At 52.7% G+C, this 19,224-nt stretch overlaps 1 protein-coding gene across 1 annotated transcript in view; it reads left to right on the forward strand.

Moving 5' to 3' along the window:
- The first annotated feature begins 6,706 nt into the window (after positions 1-6,706).
- The window catches only part of CDC42SE1 (CDC42 small effector 1), a 91,482-nt gene continuing 78,964 nt past the window's right edge, over positions 6,707-19,224 (forward strand). The window contains exon 1 of the mRNA XM_060256384.1: positions 6,707-7,020. The gene's annotated coding sequence lies outside the window, so the exon portion shown is untranslated. The remainder of the gene's footprint in view (positions 7,021-19,224) is intronic.

The raw sequence follows: 19,224 nt of genomic DNA on the forward strand, positions 1-19,224 counted from the left end.
ACATGGCTTCTCTTATGTTCTTATGTGACACAGAGTGTTGGACTGGAGGGGCCATTGGCCTGATCCAACAGGGCTTCTCTTATGTTCTTATGTGACACAGTGTTGGACTGGATGGGCCATTGGCCTGATCCAACAGGGCTTCTCTTATGTGACACAGAGTTTTGGACTGGATGGGCCATTGGCCTGATCCAACATGGCTTCTCTTATGTTCTTATGAGACACAGAGTGTTGGACTGGATGGGCCATTGGCCTGATCCAACAGGGCTTCTCTTATGTGACACAGAGTTTTGGACTGGATGGGCCATTGGCCTGATCCAACATGGCTTCTCTTATGTTCTTATGAGACACAGAGTGTTGGACTGGAGGGGCCATTGGCCTGATCCAACAGGGCTTCTCTTATGTTCTTATGTGACACAGTGTTGGACTGGATGGGCCATTGGCCTGATCCAACAGGGCTTCTCTTATGTGACACAGAGTTTTGGACTGGATGGGCCATTGGCCTGATCCAACATGGCTTCTCTTATGTTCTTATGTGACACAGTGTTGGACTGGATGGGCCATTGGCCTGATCCAACAGGGCTTCTCTTATGTGACACAGAGTTTTGGACTGGATGGGCCATTGGCCTGATCTAACATGGCTTCTCTTATGTTCTTATGTGTGACACAGAGTGTTGGACTGGGTGGGCCATTGGCCTGATCTAACATGGCTTCTCTTATGTTCTTATGTGACACAGAGTGTTGGACTGGAGGGGCCATTGGCCTGATCCAACAGGGCTTCTCTTATGTTCTTATGTGACTCAGAGTGTTGGAACGGATGGGCCATTGGCCTGATCCAACAGGGCTTCTCTTATGTTCTTATGGGACACAGAGTGTTGGACTGGAGGGGCCATTGGCCTGATCCAACAGGGCTTCTCTTATGTTCTTATGTGACACAGAGTGTTGGACTGGAGGGGCCACTGGCCTGATCCAACAGGGCTTCTCTTATGTTCTTATGTGACACAGAGTGTTGGACTGGAGGGGCCACTGGCCTGATCCATGGTGACTTCTTGTATATTCTTATGTTCTTTGTAGACAGATTCCCATAGGGTATAATGCAGAATTGAACTGTGGGTATCTAGGGCTCTGAGCAACGTTCCCTCTTAAGCGGCAGAGTTTTCTGAGCAAAAACTCTACTTTGTGAGCTACCGGCATTAAAGTTGCGAGTAGCTGCGTCAATTAGATTAGATTAGATAGATTAGATAATTTTATTTATATCCCGCCCTCCCCGCCGGGGCAGGCTCAGGGCGGCTAACAGTAACAGTAACATTCCATTGTATAAAAACAAGGTTACATTCAACATTAAAATTCTAATAGATTTAAAATTAATTACAGTTATAAAAGTGCTAATGCTATTGCTATTTGTTCTTTATTATGATGGCGGTATCATTAGTACTTAATTTTCTACATCATCGAAAGCCAGTCGGAAGAGGAAAGTCTTGCAGGCCCTGCGGAATTGTTCAAGATCCCGCAGGGCCCGCATTTCCTCTGGAAGTTGGTTCCATAAGCTCGGGGCCACAGAGGAGAAGGCCCGATTGCGGGTGCATTGCAACTTCACCTCTCTTGGTCCGGGGATAGTCAGCAAGTTTTTTCCAGCTGACCTCAGTGCTCTCTGGGGTTCATATAGGGAGAGACGGTCCCTGAGGTAGACAGGTCCTCGACCATATAGGGCTTTAAAGGTAATGACCAGCACTTTGTAACGAACCCGGTATATAACTGGCAGCCAGTGCAGCTCGCGCAGCCCAGGCTGTATGTGCTCCCATTTAGGGAGCCCCAACAGTAGCCTGGCCGCTGCGTTCTGCACCAGCTGCAGCTTCCGGGTTCGGTACAGAGGCAGCCCCATGTAGAGGGCATTACAGTAATCCAGTCTCGAGGTGACCGTTGCGTGAAGTACCGTTGCCAGATCTTGGCGCTCTAGGAAGGGAGCCAACTGCCTTGCCCGCCTCAGGTGGAAGAAGGCTGACTTGGCAGTGGCTGCAATCTGGGCCTCCATTGATAATGAAGGCTCCAGTAAAACTCCCAGACTCCTAACCCGGTGCGCCGCTTTCAGCGGCGCCCCGTCGAAGACCGGAAGAGGTGTTTCCCCTTCCCGGGCGCCCCGACCCAGACAAAGGACTTCTGTCTTCGCTGGGTTCAATTTCAGCCCGCTCCTCCTCAACCACATTGCCATATCCTGCAGGGCCCGGTCTAGATTCTCAGGGACGCAGTCAGGCCGGCCGTCCATTAGCAGATAGAGTTGGGTGTCATCTGCATATTGATGGCACCCAAGTCCGTATCTCCTGGCAATCTGGGCAAGAGGGCGCATGTAGATATTGAATAATATTGGTGAGAGAACTGCCCCCTGAGGCACTCCACAGTCCAGTGTGCGCCTCCGGGACCGCTCGCCACCAATTGCCACCCTTTGTCCCCTTTGTCTTGCTCTGGGGTCGTCCTTCCCGAGCGACGATAAAAATGATGGGAAATAGATGGGAGGAGGGAAGAGGAGGGAGGGAGAGGCAGAAAGAAAGCAACTTTAACTTCATTCTCCAAGCCACTGGCCGGCTTCGCTTGGAGAAGGGATGGAAAGAGACAAATGCCTTCTCCAAGCCAGCCAGTGGGGTGCTGGGGGTTTCAAGAGCCACACAATATGCGTGAAAGAGCCACGTGTGACTCCCGAGCTGCAGTTCGACCCTCCCTGGATTGGAGTAACCCTGTTCCGGAATGCAGCCCTATCACTCAACGGCCGGCACTTGATTTAAAATGCCCAGAAGACATTAACTAGGAGGCTTCTAACTACTCCTGCTTTCCTTCCGCTTGCTAATGCCATTAATTTTTCATTGGCCCATTGCTTTTTATTGGGGTGGAGGATGAATTATGGAGCAGTTATGTTTTAGGCTTACGTAATCCCATCCAGTCGTCTTCTCTCCGTCTCTCTTCCTTCCTCCTTGTCATTTATTTATGTGCAAAGAGCCTCTTTCTCAGGGCAAACCCGCTTTCCCACCTTTCCTATAAGATGCGCTTCCAGCTACTCCTGGTCCCAGGCTAAAAAGGGCCTCCGACAGTCTAGGGTTGCCAACCTCCAGGCGTCCGACAGCACGATCGAAGGGAGCGCGGCGAACCCAAGGAATCCATGGGGGAAACGGCCCTGCGATGATGCGAGCTGAATTCAAAAGCCATTCTATTCAAATGCAATATCGGTTGGCAATACAGAACTCAAGAAGGTTGAACCTCGCGGCCCATGTGAAATTGACAAGACAGGAAGCTCACATGGGGAGAAGGGAGTCAGAAGTGTCAGGGTGGATTGCTTTAAGGCACGCCTGGCCAAACTGGGGCTCGGGATTGACATGTAGCTCTTTCACACATACGGTGTGGCTCTCAAAGACCCCAGCATGGAGAAGGCGGTTCTCTCTTTAAATCACTTCTCCAAGCCAAGCCAGCAAGCAGCTTGGAGAATTCATTTAAAGTTGAAGTTGCTTTCTTTCTATCTCTCTCCTTCCTTCCTTCCTCTCTCCCTTCCTTCTTCCCTCTCTCCTCCTCCTTCCCTCCTTCTTCTCTCCATCCTCCTCCTTTCTCTCCCTCCCTCCTCCTCCTTCCATACTTCCTCTCGCCCTCCCTCCTCCTCCTCCCTCTTTCCCTCCCTCCTACTCCCTTCCTTCCTTCTTCCCTCCCTCCCCCTCCCTCTTCCTTCTTCCCTCCCTCCTTCCTCTCTTCCTTCTTTCCTCCCTCCTACTCCCTTCCTTCCTTCCTCCTCCTCCTTCTTCCCTCCGTCCTCCTCCCTTCCTCCTCCTCCTTCTTCCCTCCGTCCTCCTCCCTTCCTCTTTCCCTTCCTTCTTCCCTCCCTTTCCCTTCCTTCTTCCCTCCCTCCTCCTCTCTCTCTCCCTTCTTTCCTTCCTTCCTCCTCCTCCCTTCCTTCTTCCCTCCCGCCTACTCCCTTTCCCTCCCTCCCTTCCTTCTTCCCTCCCTCCTCCTCCCTCTCCCTTCCTTCTTCCCTCCTCCCTCCTCCCTCTCCCTTCTTCCCTCCCTCCTCCTCCCTCTCTCCCTTCTTCCCTCCCTCCTCCTCCCTTCCTCCCTCTCTCCCTTCCTTCTTCCCTCCCTCATCCTCCCTTCTTTCCTCTCTCCCTTCCTTCTTCCCTCCCTCCTCCCTCCTTCTTCCTTCCTCCTTCCCTCCCTCCTCCCTCCCTTCTTCCCTCCCTCCTCCCCCTCCCTCCCTTCCTTCAAACCTCTGACGTTCATCTCTTGTGGCTCTCAAACGTCTGACATTTATTCTTCGTGGCTCTTCTAGCAAGCAGGTTCGGCCACTCCTGCTGTATACAAACTCTTTCCCTGAGCTCCACGTTCATAGAACAGAAACTGGTTCCCTCCCCAGAGAAAAGCCCGCCTGAGATCCTCTGCTCTGATCCCATCTTAAACTCCCCCTCCTGCAGGTCCACCCCCAGATCTCCAGGAAGTTTTCCAGCCCAGAGTTGGCAACCACTGGGGTGCAGTGTTGAGGGTGCCAGACTCTGGAAGACGCAGGTTCGAATCCCCACTTGTGCCATAGAAGCTCGCTGGAGTCCCCTTGGGCCAGTCGCACACTCTCATCCCCAACCTACCTCTCAGGGTTGTTGTAAGGATAAAATGGCATTTCCCCAACCTTGAATGGGCCAAAGGTGGGGTATCGTGTTTAGCGTATCAGACTAAGAGCTAGAAGATCCGGGTTCGAATCTCCCCCACGCTTGCTGCGGAAGCTCACTGGCCGATCTTGACCCAGTCAAACACTCTCAACCAAACCTACCTCACAGGGTTCTTCTGAGGATAGACTGTGGGGGGGAGAATGATGGGAAATGCCAATCACCACTTCGGGGTCAGTAAGTTATCTTTGCCTGACCAGGGATCCTGGAGTATTTTTCCCATCTTTTGGGAATGGAGCCGGGGTCACTGCTGTGAATTTCCCGCTACGAGTTCGACTAGATGACCCTGGAGGTACCTTCCATGTTTAGTCTGAAAAGGAGGCAGCTGAGAGGGGATAGGATCGCCATCTTCAAGTCCTTGAAAAGCTGTCCTAGAGAGGAAGGTGCGAAATTGTTTTCTGTGGCCCCAGGTCAGACTGGAACCAAAGGGGTGGAAATTGAATCAGAAGAGTTTCTGGCTCAACATTAGGAAGAACTTTGTGACCATTAGAGCGGTTCCTCAGTGGAACAGGCTTCCTCCTCGGGAGGTGGTGGGCTCTCCGTCCTTGGAGGTTTTTCAACAGAGGCTAGATGGTCATCTGACAGCAATGAAGATCCTGTGAATTTAGGGGGAGGTGTTTGTGAGTTTCCTGCATTGTGCAGGGGGCTGGACTAGATGACCCTACAGGTGCCTTCCAACTCTAGGATTCTATGATTCCTGACCATCAGAGTAGCTCCTCAGTGGAAAGGTTCCTCCTCGGGAGGTGGTGGACTCTCCTTCCTTGGAGGTTTTTCAACAGAGGCTAGATGGCCATCTGACAGCAATGAAGATCCTGTGAATTTAGAGGAAGGTGTTTGTGAGTCTCCTGCATTGGGCAGGGGGTTGGACTAGATGACCCTGGAGGCCCCTTCCAACTCTAGGATTCTATGAGTCTTCTCCTGTACCGCAGCTCGAAAGCATCTCTTCTTCTGCGCTCGGCCTTCCTTGGCGGTCCAGCTCTCACAGCCATACAGAAGACATTGAAGAAGATATTGGATTTATATTCCGCCCTCCACTCAAGAGTCTCAGAGCGGTTCACAATCTCCTTTATCTCCCTCCCCCACAACAGACACCCTGTGAGGTGGGTGGGGCTGACAGGGCTCTCACAGTAGCTGCCCTTTCAAGGACAACCTCTGCCAGATCTATGGCTGGCCCAAGGCCATTCTAGCAGGTGCAAGTGGAGGAGTGGGGAATCAAACCCGGTTCTCCCAGAAACGAGTCCTTTTACCTGCCTTTGTGAGGTAGGTGGGGCTGAGAGAGCTCTTACAGCAGCTGCCCTTTCAAGGACAACCTCTGCCAGAGCTCTGGCTGACCCAAGGCCATTCCAGCAGCTGCAAGAGGAGGAGTGGGGAATCAACCCCGGTTCTCCCAGAAAAGAGTCCTTTTACCTGCCTTTGTGAGATAGGTGGGGCTGAGAGAGCTCTTACAGAAGCTGCCCTTTCAAGGACAACCTCTGCCAGAGCTCTGGCTGACTCAAGGCCATTCCATCAGCTGCAAGAGGAGGCGTGGGGAATCAAACACGGTTCTCCCAGATAAGAGTCCTTTTACCTTTCTCCCCCTCAACAGATATCCCATGAGGTGGGTGGGGCTGAGAGGACTCTCCCAGCAGCTGCCCTTTCAAGGACAACAACTGCCAGAGCTCTGGCTGACCCAAGGCCATTCCAGCAGGTGCAAGAGGAGGAGTGGGGAATCAAACCCGGTTCTCCCAGAAAAAGAGTCCTTTTACCTGCCTCTGTGAGGTGGGTGGGGCTGAGAGAGCTCTTACAGCAGCTGCCCTTTCAAGGACAACCTCTGCCAGAGCTCTGGCTGACCCAAGGCCATTCCAGCAGCTGCAAGTGGAGGAGTGGGGAATCAAACCCGGTCTGCACACTTCACCACTACACCAGACAGGATTTCTTAAGCCGCTCCGAAACTGACTCAGAGAGAAAGGCGGCGTATCAACCTGCAGTCTTCTTCTTCTGCTGATGTCCCGGCAGCGGGAGATGAGCAGCAGGTCGCGCCCCCCCCCCCCCACCGCTCCCCCGCTGCCTGCTCGGGCTGGGCGTCGCCACCCGCAGCCTCCAAGCGGCGCAATACCCCAGGCGCCCGCGGTGGGAGCTGCCGCCGCCGTGCGTCGTGTCGAAACGGCTTGCGAGTATTTCCTCCTCCTTCTCCTCCTCCCGGCCCGCAGAGAACCACACCTCGTGGAAGTTCCCAGAGCAGGCAAATTTCCACGCCGGCCAAAGCTGCGCGTCCCGGGAGGAGAACTTCGGAAACTGACCCGCCGCCGGAGCAATTGACCCGCCGGGAGGAAACTGACGCGCTCGCAGGAGACGGGTAAGGCGAAGGGGTCTCGGGGACCTCTCCGGTTCTTTGCGCACGGCTTGGTGCTGCGGGCTCCGGCTTAAGGTGTGCTGGGGGGCCGGGGGGAGTTCCGGAGGGCTCCCCCTCGCCTCGCCGGCCCCCACTTGGCTCGCCCCCGCTTTGCTCCGCGTTGGATTTTTTCCCCCACCGCCGCTGCGCGCTCAACGGATCCTGTGCGTAAAAAGGCCCCTCTTGGGTTGGCCAAAGTCGCTTGGAAACGGGAACTTGGGGGGGGGCAAACGGGTCTTTTTGAGCTGCTTTGCCCGGAGGGGGGGGGGTCGGTTTGCAACCTGGGGGGGGGGGGGAGTGTGGAAGAGAGAGAGACTCCGCTGGGCTGAGATCGGGGAGTTGGTGAAAAGTTCCCAGCTTTCTCCCCTCCCTCCTTCCTTCCTTCCCCTCCGGAGGGGTTTCCTTTTCAGCAGGTTGACGAAACGGCTTTGCAAAGATCTCTTTCTTTAGGCGACGCGACGTTTTGCAAGGAGGAAGAGGAGAGGGGGGGGGGAGGATTCAAAAGCTCCAACGGCAAAGAAAGAAAAGAGGGGGAGGGCAGGAAATCTCTGCCTCTCTCGCGCTCTCTCCGCCCCCCTCCCTCCTCTCCGCCTTCCGCTTTTTCCCCCCACTGTGCGCCGCCGGGTTGGAGCGACTGGCTCTTTCTTGTTTTCCTTGCAAAGTCCGGAGTCGCCTCGACCGCCTGCCTCGTTGTCCCTCGGAGGGGAGGCCGGGACGGCTCGCCTCCGCTTCTTTGGCCCCTCCCTAAGCGGCCCCGTGGCGCAGAGTGGCAAAGCAGCGGTACTGCAGCAGAATTCTCTGCTCACGACCTGAGTTCGATCCCCGGCGGAAGCTGGGTTTTCAGGTCGCCGGCCCCAGGTTGACTCCGCCTTCCATCCTTCCGAGGTCGGTCCAATGAGGACTCAGCTTGCTGGGGGGAAAGCGTAGAGGACTGGGGAAAGCCAGGGCAAGCTACCCCGTCAAAAGTCTGCCGTGAGAACGTTGTGAAAGCAACGTCACCCCAGAGTCGGAAGCGACTGGTGCTTGCTTAAGGGGACCTTTCCTTTTCTTAAGACCAACAAAAGAGCCCCATGGCGCAGAGTGTTAAAGCTGCAGTACTGCAGTCCTAAGCTGTGCTCATGACCTGAGTTCGATCCCCGGCGGAAGCTGGGTTTTCAGGTCGCCGGCCCCAGGTTGACTCCGCCTTCCCTCCTTCCGAGGTCGGTCCAATGAGGACTCAGCTTGCTGGGGGGAAAGCGTAGAGGACTGGGGCAGGCCAGGGCAAGCCACCCCGTCAAAAGTCTGCCGTGAAAACGTTGTGAAAGCAACGTCACCCCAGAGTCGGGAGCGACTGGTGCTTGCACAGGGGACCTTTCCTTTCCATGTATGTCGAGGGTCTCCACGGGGGGAGGGGAAAGAGACTTGCGTGCATTTGATAATAATGTGGATTTAGTTATTTTTTTGCCCCCCCCCCTCGCGCTGGCGAATTTTGTTGGAGATCTCTGAAAAGTGTAGAGTCTCGTGGCTGGTTTAACAAAACATAACCTGGATTTTTTTTGGGGGGGGGAGAGACTTTGGATCTCCCCCCCCTCCCCCAAGCAGGGTAGCAGTTCGAAGTTAGCTGGGGGAGGTAAATAAAATGCCAGATCTCCTCCCCCCCAAAAAAAACCCTTGTAAACGTTTGCAAAGCTTGCATTGAAACCCCCTAAAAGAACTTTCTCTCTACTCTCTCATTTCCTTTCTTTGCAGTGGGTGGGGGGGGGGCTTCTTCAGACTGGGGTGGGATATACCTTGTTTGAGGCCTAGTTTGTTTCTTGTATTTTCTTTTAGAAATCGTCCTTGCTTGCATACGACCAATTCTCTTTAAAACGCCTTAAGCTTTTCTGGAATGCTGACAGAAGGAATTCACACCCTCCCTCTTCATTTTTTACCAATTTGCCCTTCCCCAACCTTCTTATTCAGCCAGTTTGGTGTCGTGGTGAAGTGTACGGACTCTTATCTGGGAGAACCGGGTTTGATTCCTCACTCCTCCACTTGCAGCTGCTGGAATGGCCTTGGGTCAGCCGTAGCTCTCGCAGAGTGGTCCTTGAAAGGGCAGCTTCTGTCAGAGCTCTCTCAGCCCCATCCACCTCATAGGATGTCTGTTGCAGGGGAAGAAGATAAAGGAGATTATGAGCTGCTCTGAGATTCAGAGTAGAGGGCAGGATATAAATCCAATGTTGTCATCTTATTGCTGTTATTATCACTACATTGTAATAGAGCCAGTTTGGTGTAGTGGTTAAGTGAGCGGACTCTGATCTGGGAGAACTGGGTTTGATTCCCCGCTCCTCCACTTGCACCTGCTGGGATGGCCTTGGGTCAGCCATAGCTCTGGCAGAGGTTGTCCTTGAAACGGCAGCTGCTAGGAGAGCCCTCTTCAGCCCCACCCACCTCCCAGGGTGTCTGCTGTGGGGAAGGAAGGTAAAGGAGATTGTAGGCTGCTCTGAGACTGTGTCCTTGAAAGGGCAGCTGCTGTGAGAGCCCTCTCAGCCCCACCCACCTCACAGGGTGTCTGTTGTGGGGGAGGAAGGTAAAGGAGATTGTCGGCTGCTCTGAGACTGTGTCCTTGAAAGGGCAGCTGCTGTGAGAGCTCTCTCAGCCCCACCCACCTCACATGGTGTCTTGTGGGGGAGGAAGGTAAAGGAGATTGTGAGCTGCTCTGAGACTCTTCAGAGTGGGGGGCGGGATATAAATCCAATATCTTCTTCTTATTCTATGACTGGTGTTGGGGGGGGGGGAATAATGTGAAGTCTGAGCCATTGAAAAACAGTTTTCTCCCCATCTGCTCTGAAAGAACGACTTTTAACATTTCAAGCCGCTGCAATCGTCCTGGCTGCCTCCGTTTCGTAAAAGAGGAGAAGGGAGAATTTGGAGGGGCCAGATTTGCAGAAGTTGAATCCACCCAAAGTGGCCACGTTGGGGGAAGGAATACAAGTCCGTGGCAAATGATGAGGTTTTCACAACTGGGGGGGACGGGACTGTGTGGGGGAGGGGAGTTTTCCCCTCTCCTGTGCAAAAAGAACAAATCAGGAGTCAAGTGTCACCTTTAAGACCAACCCATTTTTATTTAGAACGTAAGCTTCCGTGTGCTCTTAAGCACACTGTGTCAGACGAGGAATCCAGCACAGCGTATGGCTTTGCTCGCTGTGCTGGATTCCTCGTCCGATGAAGTGTGCTTAAGAGCCCACGAAAGCTGACGTTCTAAATAAAAAATGGTTGGTCATAAAGGTGCCACTTGACTCCTGCTTTGTTCAACTGCTTCAGACCAGCATGGGCTGCCCGCTTGGATCTCTGCGCAAAAAGAGAATTTGAATTTGCTTTGCGTTCCCCATGTGACCTGTGTTGGCGGGGTGAGTATGGAGCAGCTGTCTGAACAGGATAAAAAGTCGAAGGGTTTCTCTCCTCCCCTCCCCACATGCCTCTTCTCCTTTCTCCGAACCCCACGCCCGCCTGTGACGTCAGGCCAACCGCAAGAGCGTTTCTCAACAGCTACGCTAGAGCCCTGTCCAGACAGAACTGTTGTGTGCATCGGGGTGTGTGAACACGCTAGGGTTGTGCCAGATCTGTGTTGGAAAACACCTGGAGAGGTTGGCGGGCAGTGCCGGATTAAACCCTGTGGAGGCCCCTAGACCAGGGATCCCCAACCTTTCTGGCACCAGGGACCAGTTTGGTGGAAAATTTTTCCACAGGCCGGGGATGGGAGGGATGGTTTCGGAATGATACAGTTGTGCACTTTATTTCTATTCGTTTGGTGTGGTAGTTAAGTGCCTGGACTCTTAGCTAGGAGAACCGGGTTTGGTTCCCCCACACCTCCACTTGCAGCTGCTGGAATGGCCTGGGGTCAGCCAGAGCTCTGGCATAGTTGTCCTTGAAAGAGCAGCTTCTGGGGAGAGCTCTCTCAGCCCCACCCACCTCACAGCGTGTCTGCTGTGGGGGAGGAAGGGAAAGGAGATTGTGAGCCGCTCTGAGACTCTTTGGAGTGGAGGGCAGGATATAAATCCAATATCTTCATCTACCTCACAAGGTGTCTGGTGTGGGAGGGAAGGGAAAGGAGATTGTGAGCCGCTCTGAGACTCTTCAGAGTGGAGGGCAGGATATATAAATCCAATATCTTCATCTACCACACAGGGTGTCTGTTGTGGGGGAGGAAGATAAAGGAGATTGTGAGCCGCTCTGAGACTCTTTGGAGTGGAGGGCGGGATATAAATCCAATATCTTCATCTACCTCACAGGGTGTCTGTTGTGGGGGAGGAAGGGAAAGGAGATTGTGAGCCGCTCTGAGACTCTTTGGAGTGGAGGGCAGGATATAAATCCAATATCTTCATCTACCTCACAAGGTGTCTGGTGTGGGAGGGAAGGGAAAGGAGATTGTGAGCCGCTCTGAGACTCTTCAGAGTGGAGGGCAGGATATATAAATCCAATATCTTCATCTACCACACAGGGTGTCTGTTGTGGGGGAGGAAGATAAAGGAGATTGTGAGCCGCTTTGAGACTCTTTGGAGTGGAGGGCGGGATATAAATCCAATATCTTCATCTACCTCACAGGGTGTCTGTTGTGGGGGAGGAAGGGAAAGGAGATTGTGAGCCACTCTGAGACTCCTTGGAGTGGAGGGCGGGATATAAATCCAATATCTTCATCTACCTCACAGGGTGTCTGTTGTGGCGGAGGAAGATAAAGGAGATTGTGAGCCGCTCTGAGACTCTTCGGAATGGAGGGCGGGATATAAATCCAGTATCTTCATCTACCTCACAGGGTGTCTGTTGTGGGGGAGGAAGGTGAAGGGGATTGTGAGCCGCTCTGAGACTCTTCGGAGTGGAGGGCGGGATATACCGGTAAATCCAATATCTTCATCTACCTCACAGGGTGTCTGTTGTGGGGGAGGAAGGTGAAGGAGATTGTGAGCTGCTCTGAGACTCTTCGGAGTGGAGGGCGGGATATAAATCCAATATCTTAATCTACCTCACAGGGTGTCAGTTGTGGGGGAGGAAGGGAAAGGAGATTGTGAGCCGCTCTGAGACTCTTCGGAGTGGAGGGCGGGATATAAATCCAATATCTTCATCTACCTCTCAGGGTGTCTGTTGTGGGGGAGGAAGGGAATGGAGATTGTGAGCTGCTATGAGATGCCGAAATTTGGAGTGGAGTGGAGTGCTGGCTGGGGCTGATGGGAGTTGTAGGCAAAAAACATCTGGAGAGCTACCGTCAGCCACCCCTATAATGAAATAATTATAAAACTCACGGGGGAGGTTAGCGAGGCTGTGGCAAAATTTTTGTCTGACATCCTTCATTTTAAATCTGCCCATGTATGAATGCATCTGTGAGCTCGGTTTCATTTTGATTTTATCTCCAATGTTTAAATTTTTATATTCTGTGTATTTTTATTTGTAACTGTTTTGCCATTAAAGGTTTGATATGGTATAAAGCTCAAGGCCCAGTTGCTAATAGGCTACGGACCGGTACCCTAGACATTCAAAATTTGGGATGGTGGGGGCCTTGCAAATTATCTCCTAATTTGTAGGCACCTTCTCAGAAGCCCCTTTGAGAAAGCTGCAGGGGAGAGGCAGAGGCAAACCGGCCCGGTCCCTAAAGCCGTAGGGACCCATAGGCTGGTGCCTACTTAACCTATTTGTTAATCCGGCCATGTTGGTGGGGAGGGGCCTCAGCGGGGTACAGTGCCCTAGAGTCCACCCTTCCAAGCCGCCGTTTTCTCCCAAAAGAGCAATTAACGTGCGTCGATCCCAGTTGTTAAATGTTGTACTGAGGCTCCAGGATAAAACACAGAGCGAAAAAGGCTGACGAAGGTCTGAAACCGTGAGGAATCCCCGGCTGCCGTCCCTTACTCTCTCAGAGACAAGCTCAGAGATGTGAGGACTCCGCCCAAGTGGCTGAACATAAGGCAGAACAGGAAGGCAGTCCCCTTATTATCTTCATACAGCAGACGGTGTGGGGGAGTGAAAAGAACTCTTTTTCCAGCTGCGTTTGTATTATGAGCGTTTGTGAATTGGGTATCAGGAGTGGTTCATAAGTTACCAATGATGACTACTGCTATGCATGTATTCTGATACATGTCAGTTGCATATACACTCTATTGCAGGGGTACCCAACATACATATGAACATATGAAGCTGCCTTATACTGAATCAGACCCTTGGTCCATCAAAGTCAGTATTGTCTTCTCAGACTGGCATCGGCTCTCCAGGGTCTCAAGCTGAGGTTTTTCACACCTATTTGCCTGGACCCTTTTTAGTTGGAGATGCTGGGGGTTGAATCCGGGACCTTCTGCTTCCCAAGCAGATGCTCTATCATTGAGCCACCGTCCCTTCCCTGACCAGCAGTGGCTCTCCAGGGTCTCCAGCTGAGGTTTTTCACACCTACTTGCCTGGACCCTTCTTTGGAGCTGCCGGGGATTGAACCTGGGACCTTCTGCTTCCCAAGCAGATGCTCTACCACTGAGCCACTGTCCCTCCCCGGTAGCTCTCCAGCTGGCAGAGATCAACTCCCCTGGAGGAAATGGTAAATCTCAACAGGTTCCGCTCTAACTGAATAATAAAGTAAAAAAACTCTGGAATAACAATAACACTTTTGCACAATAGAGCAGGGGTACCCAACGGTAGCTCTCCGGATGTATTTTTGCCTACAACTCCCATCAGCCGCAACTAGCATGGCCAATGGCTGGGGTCGATGGGAGTTGTTGGCAAAAAACATCCGGAGAGCTACCGTTGGGTACCCCTCCTCTATTGTGCAAAAGTGTTATTGTTATTCCAGTGTTTTTTGACTTTATTATTCAGTTAGAGCGGAACCTGTTGAGATTTACCATTTCCTCCAGGGGAGCTGATCTCTGCCAGCTGGAGATCAATTGTAAAAGCATGCGATCTCCAGGCCCCACCTGGAGGCTGGTAACCCTAGAAAGGGCTCATGCCACAATTCGTTCCTTCGTCCTTAAGGTGCCACGGTGCTCTTGATCGATGCCTAGGGCTGTAGCTAGGATTTCATATTTGGTGGGGCCCGCAGTAGTATTTTTGGGGGGGGGTTGGGGGCAGGGGGCTACCCAATTTGGCCCTAAACACTTTCTCTGCTTCTCAAGTAAAGCAACAGCCCCCCCCTTCCCAATTTGTCTAATTCAATAAACTTTCCACGGGTATCTGGCTTCAAGTAGGCTTCTTCTCTCCCCCCACCCCCGTTCCGTTCTGAAGCCCCTACAGTAGCAATGCTGGGATTGTTCATATTGGTTCATAGGGAAGGGACGGTGGCTCAGTGGTAGAGCATCTGCTTGGGAAGCAGAAGGTCCCAGGTTCAATCCCCGGCATCGCCAACTAAAAAGGGTCCAGGCAAAGAGGTGTGAAAAACCTCTGCTTGAGACCCTGGAGAGCCGCTGCCAGTCTGAGAAGACAATACTGACTTTGATGGACCGAGGGTCTGATTCAGTATAAGGCAGCTTCATATGTTCATATGTGGTGGTGAGCAAAGGGGGAAGACTTGAGGCCCTCCAATGGAGGGGCCAGACAGATGGAGGGGGGGTTGAATGGAGTGGCCTGGTGCCCCATTGTGCCCCACTGTATCTACGGGCCTGGTGAGGCCTTTTTCACTTCAGAGTGCGCCCGGACTTCGGAGTTGTGCTGCGTGTATCCTTACATTTGTGTTCAGTATAAGAAAACACACACACACCCATATGAGACCCAATTTGGTGTAGTGCTTAAGTGTGCGGACTCTTATCTGGGAGAACCGACTTTGATTCCCTACTCCTCCACTGGCACCTGCTGGGATGGCCTTGGGTCAGCCATAGCTCTGGCAGAGGTTGTCCTTGAAAGGGCAGCTGCTGTGAGAGCCCTCTCAGCCCCACCCACCTCACAGAGTATCTGTTGGGAGAAGATATGGGAGATTGTAGGGCACTCTGTCTCTGATTCAGGGAGAAGGGCGGGGTATAAATCTTCAGTCTTCTTCTTCTTATCTGGGAGAACCGGGTTTGATTCCCCACTGCTCCACTTGCACCTGCTGGAATGGCCTTGGGTCAGCCAGAGCTCTCATAGGAGTTGTCCTTGAAACAGCAGCTGGTGTAAGAGCTCTCTCAGCCCCAACCACCTCACAGGGTGTCTGTTGTGGGGGGAGAAGATATAGGAGATTGCGAGCTGCTCTGAGACTCTAATTCAGAGAGAAGGGTGGGGTATAAATCTGCAATTCTTCTTCTTCAAGTAGGCTTGTTCTCCCCCCCGCCCCAACCCCTGTGCCAATCGGAAGCCCCTACAGTAGCAATGTTGCCCTGGTTCATAGGGGTGGTGGTGAGCAGAGGGGGCAGACTTGAGGTCCTCCAATGGAGGGGCCATACAGATGGAGGGGGGGTTGAATATAGCCTTCCCCCCGGGCCCCATTGTAGCTACAGGCCTGGTGACGCCTGTTTTGTTTCAAAGAGTGCGCCCGGACTTCAGAGTTGCGTTGCGTGTATCCTTACATTTCTGTTCAGTACAAGAAAACACACACATCCCCCCGCCCGGAATCTGTGAAACTGGCTTTAACATTTCAGACAGAAGGCAAAAAGAAGAAGGGGAGGGCAAACGAGGAGATGGCTGGACAGCGTTACTGATGCCACAAACACGGATTTGAGCAGACTTCAGAAGATGATGGAAGACGGGAGGGCCTGGCGGGACTGGGTCCAGGGGGGTTACATAGAGTCCGACGGTGTGACTGAACAACAACCCATCCCCCCCCCCCCCCCACTATCTGTGAAACTGGCTCTTCTGAATTGAGGACACATCCAGAGAAAGCCTTGCGTTGGAAAGGTTTGTGGAATTCAGGTCACATCCTTGAGTGGCGGCTGAGCGGAGAGTCTGGCGCGACCGTTTCCCTGAGGTCACAGTAGGATATTAATTCCAGCTCCGGGAAGCCCTCCCTGCTCTCCGACAAGCAAGACGGGGAAGGTGTCCTCGGCTGCGACTTCCTCGAACGGATGCAGCAGTTTGCGACTCTCCCGTGACCTCGCGTCGGCTCTGCCAGCTGGTGTGAGAGGTCTTGCTGACCCTCCATGCAACCTGGGAAAGCTACACGGCGTGGCTTTTGTGCCGTCAACTCTCTCTGCTGTTCTGTTCTTAGAGCGTCGCTCCCCCTCGCAGACGTATCCAGGGCCTTCCCTCAGGCCACCAAGTGTGTTGGAAACGAGGGAGAGGCAAGACGGGCTCTCCGTGCCAGCTCTCCACCCGAGCGGGACTGTGCCAGCCTTCTTTGGCCGCAAGGAGGGACTCCGTTTGCAACAAATGAATCCAAGGCCCTTTCTCTTCCCAACATGGTATCTCGTCGCGATGAAGGATCCTTTTGTTCCATGGCACAGTGGCGGAGCGTGAGGAGGCGGAAGGGTGGCCGAGCTTTCTCCGAGCGCAGCTGCTGCAGAACAGACACCCCGCATGACTCAGTCCTGTTGGGAAGGGTTAAGAGTGTCCACGGCTTTTTTGTAGCAAGAGCCCAGCAGGGGCTCATTTGTATGTAAGGCCACACCCTCTGACATCACCACTGCTTCACACAGAACTTTTTTGTGGAAAAAGCCCAGCAGGAACTTATCTGCATATTAGGCCACACCCTCTGACATCATCATTGTTGGACAAGGCTTTTTGTTGAAAATGCCCAGCAGGAACTTATTTACATATCAGGCCACACCCTCTGACATCATAATTGTTGGACACAGCTTTTTGTTTGAAAATGCCCAGCAGGAACTTATCTGCATATTAGGCCACACCCTCTGACATCATTGTTTGGCACAGCTTTTTTGTTGAAAATACCCAGCAGGAACTTATCTGCATATTAGGCCACACCCTCTGACATCATCATTGTTTGACCCAGCTTTTGTAGAAAATGCCCAGAAGGAACTTATTTGCATATCAGGCCATGCCCTCTGACATCATCATTGTTGGACACAGCTTTTTTGTAGAAAATGCCCAGCAGGAACTTATCTGCATATTAGGCCACACCCTCTGACATCATCATTGTTTGATACAGCTTTTTGTAGAAAAAGCACAGCAGGAATGTATTTGCATATTAGGTCACACCCCCTGAGTCCAAGCCAGCCGGCACTGTGTTCCTGCTCAAAAAACGTTCTGATCATGTCGCCTTTTGCCTGCAAGGAGGCTGCCGGAGAAGCGCTGCTTAAAGACAGATGTAATTTTTTTAAAAAAGACTATGGCCCATCTGTAAACCCAGAGGCTTCCAAATCTCGATGGCTGCTGGATTGCTGTGTATGAAGGCTTGAGATGATTGGGGGGTTGGATAAACATCTGCAGCAGAGATCCATCAGTGGGCCATTAGCCACAGCATATTGTTGGAACTCTCTGTCTGGGGCAGTGATTCTCTGCATTCTTGGTGCTTGGGATAGGGGGGAACAGTGGGAGGGCTTCTAGTGACCTGGCCCCACTGACAGACCTCCTGATGGTATCTGGTTTTTTTGGCCACTGTGTGACACAGAGCGCTGAACCGGATGGGCCCACCGGCCTGATCCAACCATGGCTTCTCTTATGTTCTTATATCTGGGGCAGTGATATTCTGTATTCTTGGTGCTTGGGGGGCACAATGGGAGGGCTTCTAGTGTCCTGGCCCCATTGATGGACCTCCTGATGGCACCTGGGTTTTGGCCACTGTGTGACACAGAGTGTTGGGCTGGAGGGGCCATTGGCCTGATCCAACATGGCTTCTCTTATGATTTTATGAGCTTGAGAGAGGGGTTGTCAGCTCTGGGTTTGGAAATTCTGGAGATTTGCAGGGGTGGAGCCTGCGAAAGGTGTGGTTTGGGGAGTGGGGACCTCAGCAGGGTAGACCGTCGTCAGGTCCGCCTTGCGAAGCAGCCATTCCCTCCAGGGGAGTACGTCTCGGTAGTCTGGAGACCAGATGTAATTCTGGGACTTCTCTCCAGCCCAAACCTGGAGATTAGCAACTGTAACTCTTCTGCTTCAGATGACCTCCCCCCCTATCTGGGCACATTCCCTCGAGAAGGGTCTCCTGCCCAAGTGGTTTGTTCACACGGGAGCGCACCCTGGAGGAGGGGTGGCCAAACTGTAGCTCGGGAATCACGTGTGGCTCTTCACACACATTGTGTGGCTCTTGTATTTATTTGTAATTTATTTATTTGTAATTTATATCCCACCCTTCCCACCAGGTGGCTCAGGGCGGCTTACAACATATAAAAACTAACATATAAACATAAAAACTCTTGTAGCCCCCACTGCCCCATTGAAGAGAAAGCCAAGCCAGGAAGTCGCTTGGAGAATGCATCTAAATGTAAAGTTGTTTTCTTTCCGCCTCTCCCCCATTTCCTTCCCTTCCTTCCTTCCTTCCTTCCTTCCTTCCTTCCTTCCTTCCTTCCTTCCTTCCTTCCTTCCTTCCTTCCTTCCTTCCTTCCTTCCTTCCTTCCTTCCTTCCTTCTTCCTTCCTTCCTTCCTTCCTCCCTCCCTCCCTCCCTCCCTCCCTCCCTGAGAGCCAGTTTGGTTAAGTGTGTGGACTCTTATCTGGGAGAACCAGGTTTGATTCCCCACTCCTCCACTTTGCACCTGCTGGCATGGCCTTGGGTCAGCCAGAGCTCTCATAGGCGTTGTCCTTGAAAGGGCAGCTGCTGTGAGAGCCCTCTCCAGCCCCACCCACCCCACAGGGTGTCTGTTGTGGGGGAGGAAGGGAATGGAGATTGTAGGCTGCTCTGAGACCCTGTCCTTGAAAGGGCAGCTGCTGTGAGAGCCCTCTCCAGCCCCACCCACCTCACAGGGTGTCTGTTGTGGGGGAGGAAGGGGAAGGAGATTGTGAGGCGCTCTGAGATTCTGAGTTTCAGAGTGGAGGAAAAGGAAAGGTCCCCTGTGCAAGCACCAGTCATTTCCGACTCTGGGGTGACGTTGCTTTCACAACGTTTTCACGGCAGACTTTTTACATGGTGGTTTGCCCTTGCCTTCCCCAGTCCTCCACACTTTCCCTCCAGCAAGCTGGGGACCTCAGGAGGATGGAAGGCTGAGTCAACTTGGAGCTAGCTACCTGAAAACCCAGCTTCCGCCGGGGATCCAACTCAGGTCGTGAGCAGAACTTAGGGCTGCAGTACTGCAGCTTTAACACTCTGTGCCACAGGGCTCTTTTCAGAGTGGAGGGCGGGATACAAATCCAATGTCGTCGTCTTCTCCTTCCTTCCTTCCTTCCTT

This window comes from Heteronotia binoei, chromosome 1 (assembly GCF_032191835.1).
Source record: "Heteronotia binoei isolate CCM8104 ecotype False Entrance Well chromosome 1, APGP_CSIRO_Hbin_v1, whole genome shotgun sequence".
Taxonomy (NCBI): domain Eukaryota; kingdom Metazoa; phylum Chordata; class Lepidosauria; order Squamata; family Gekkonidae; genus Heteronotia; species Heteronotia binoei.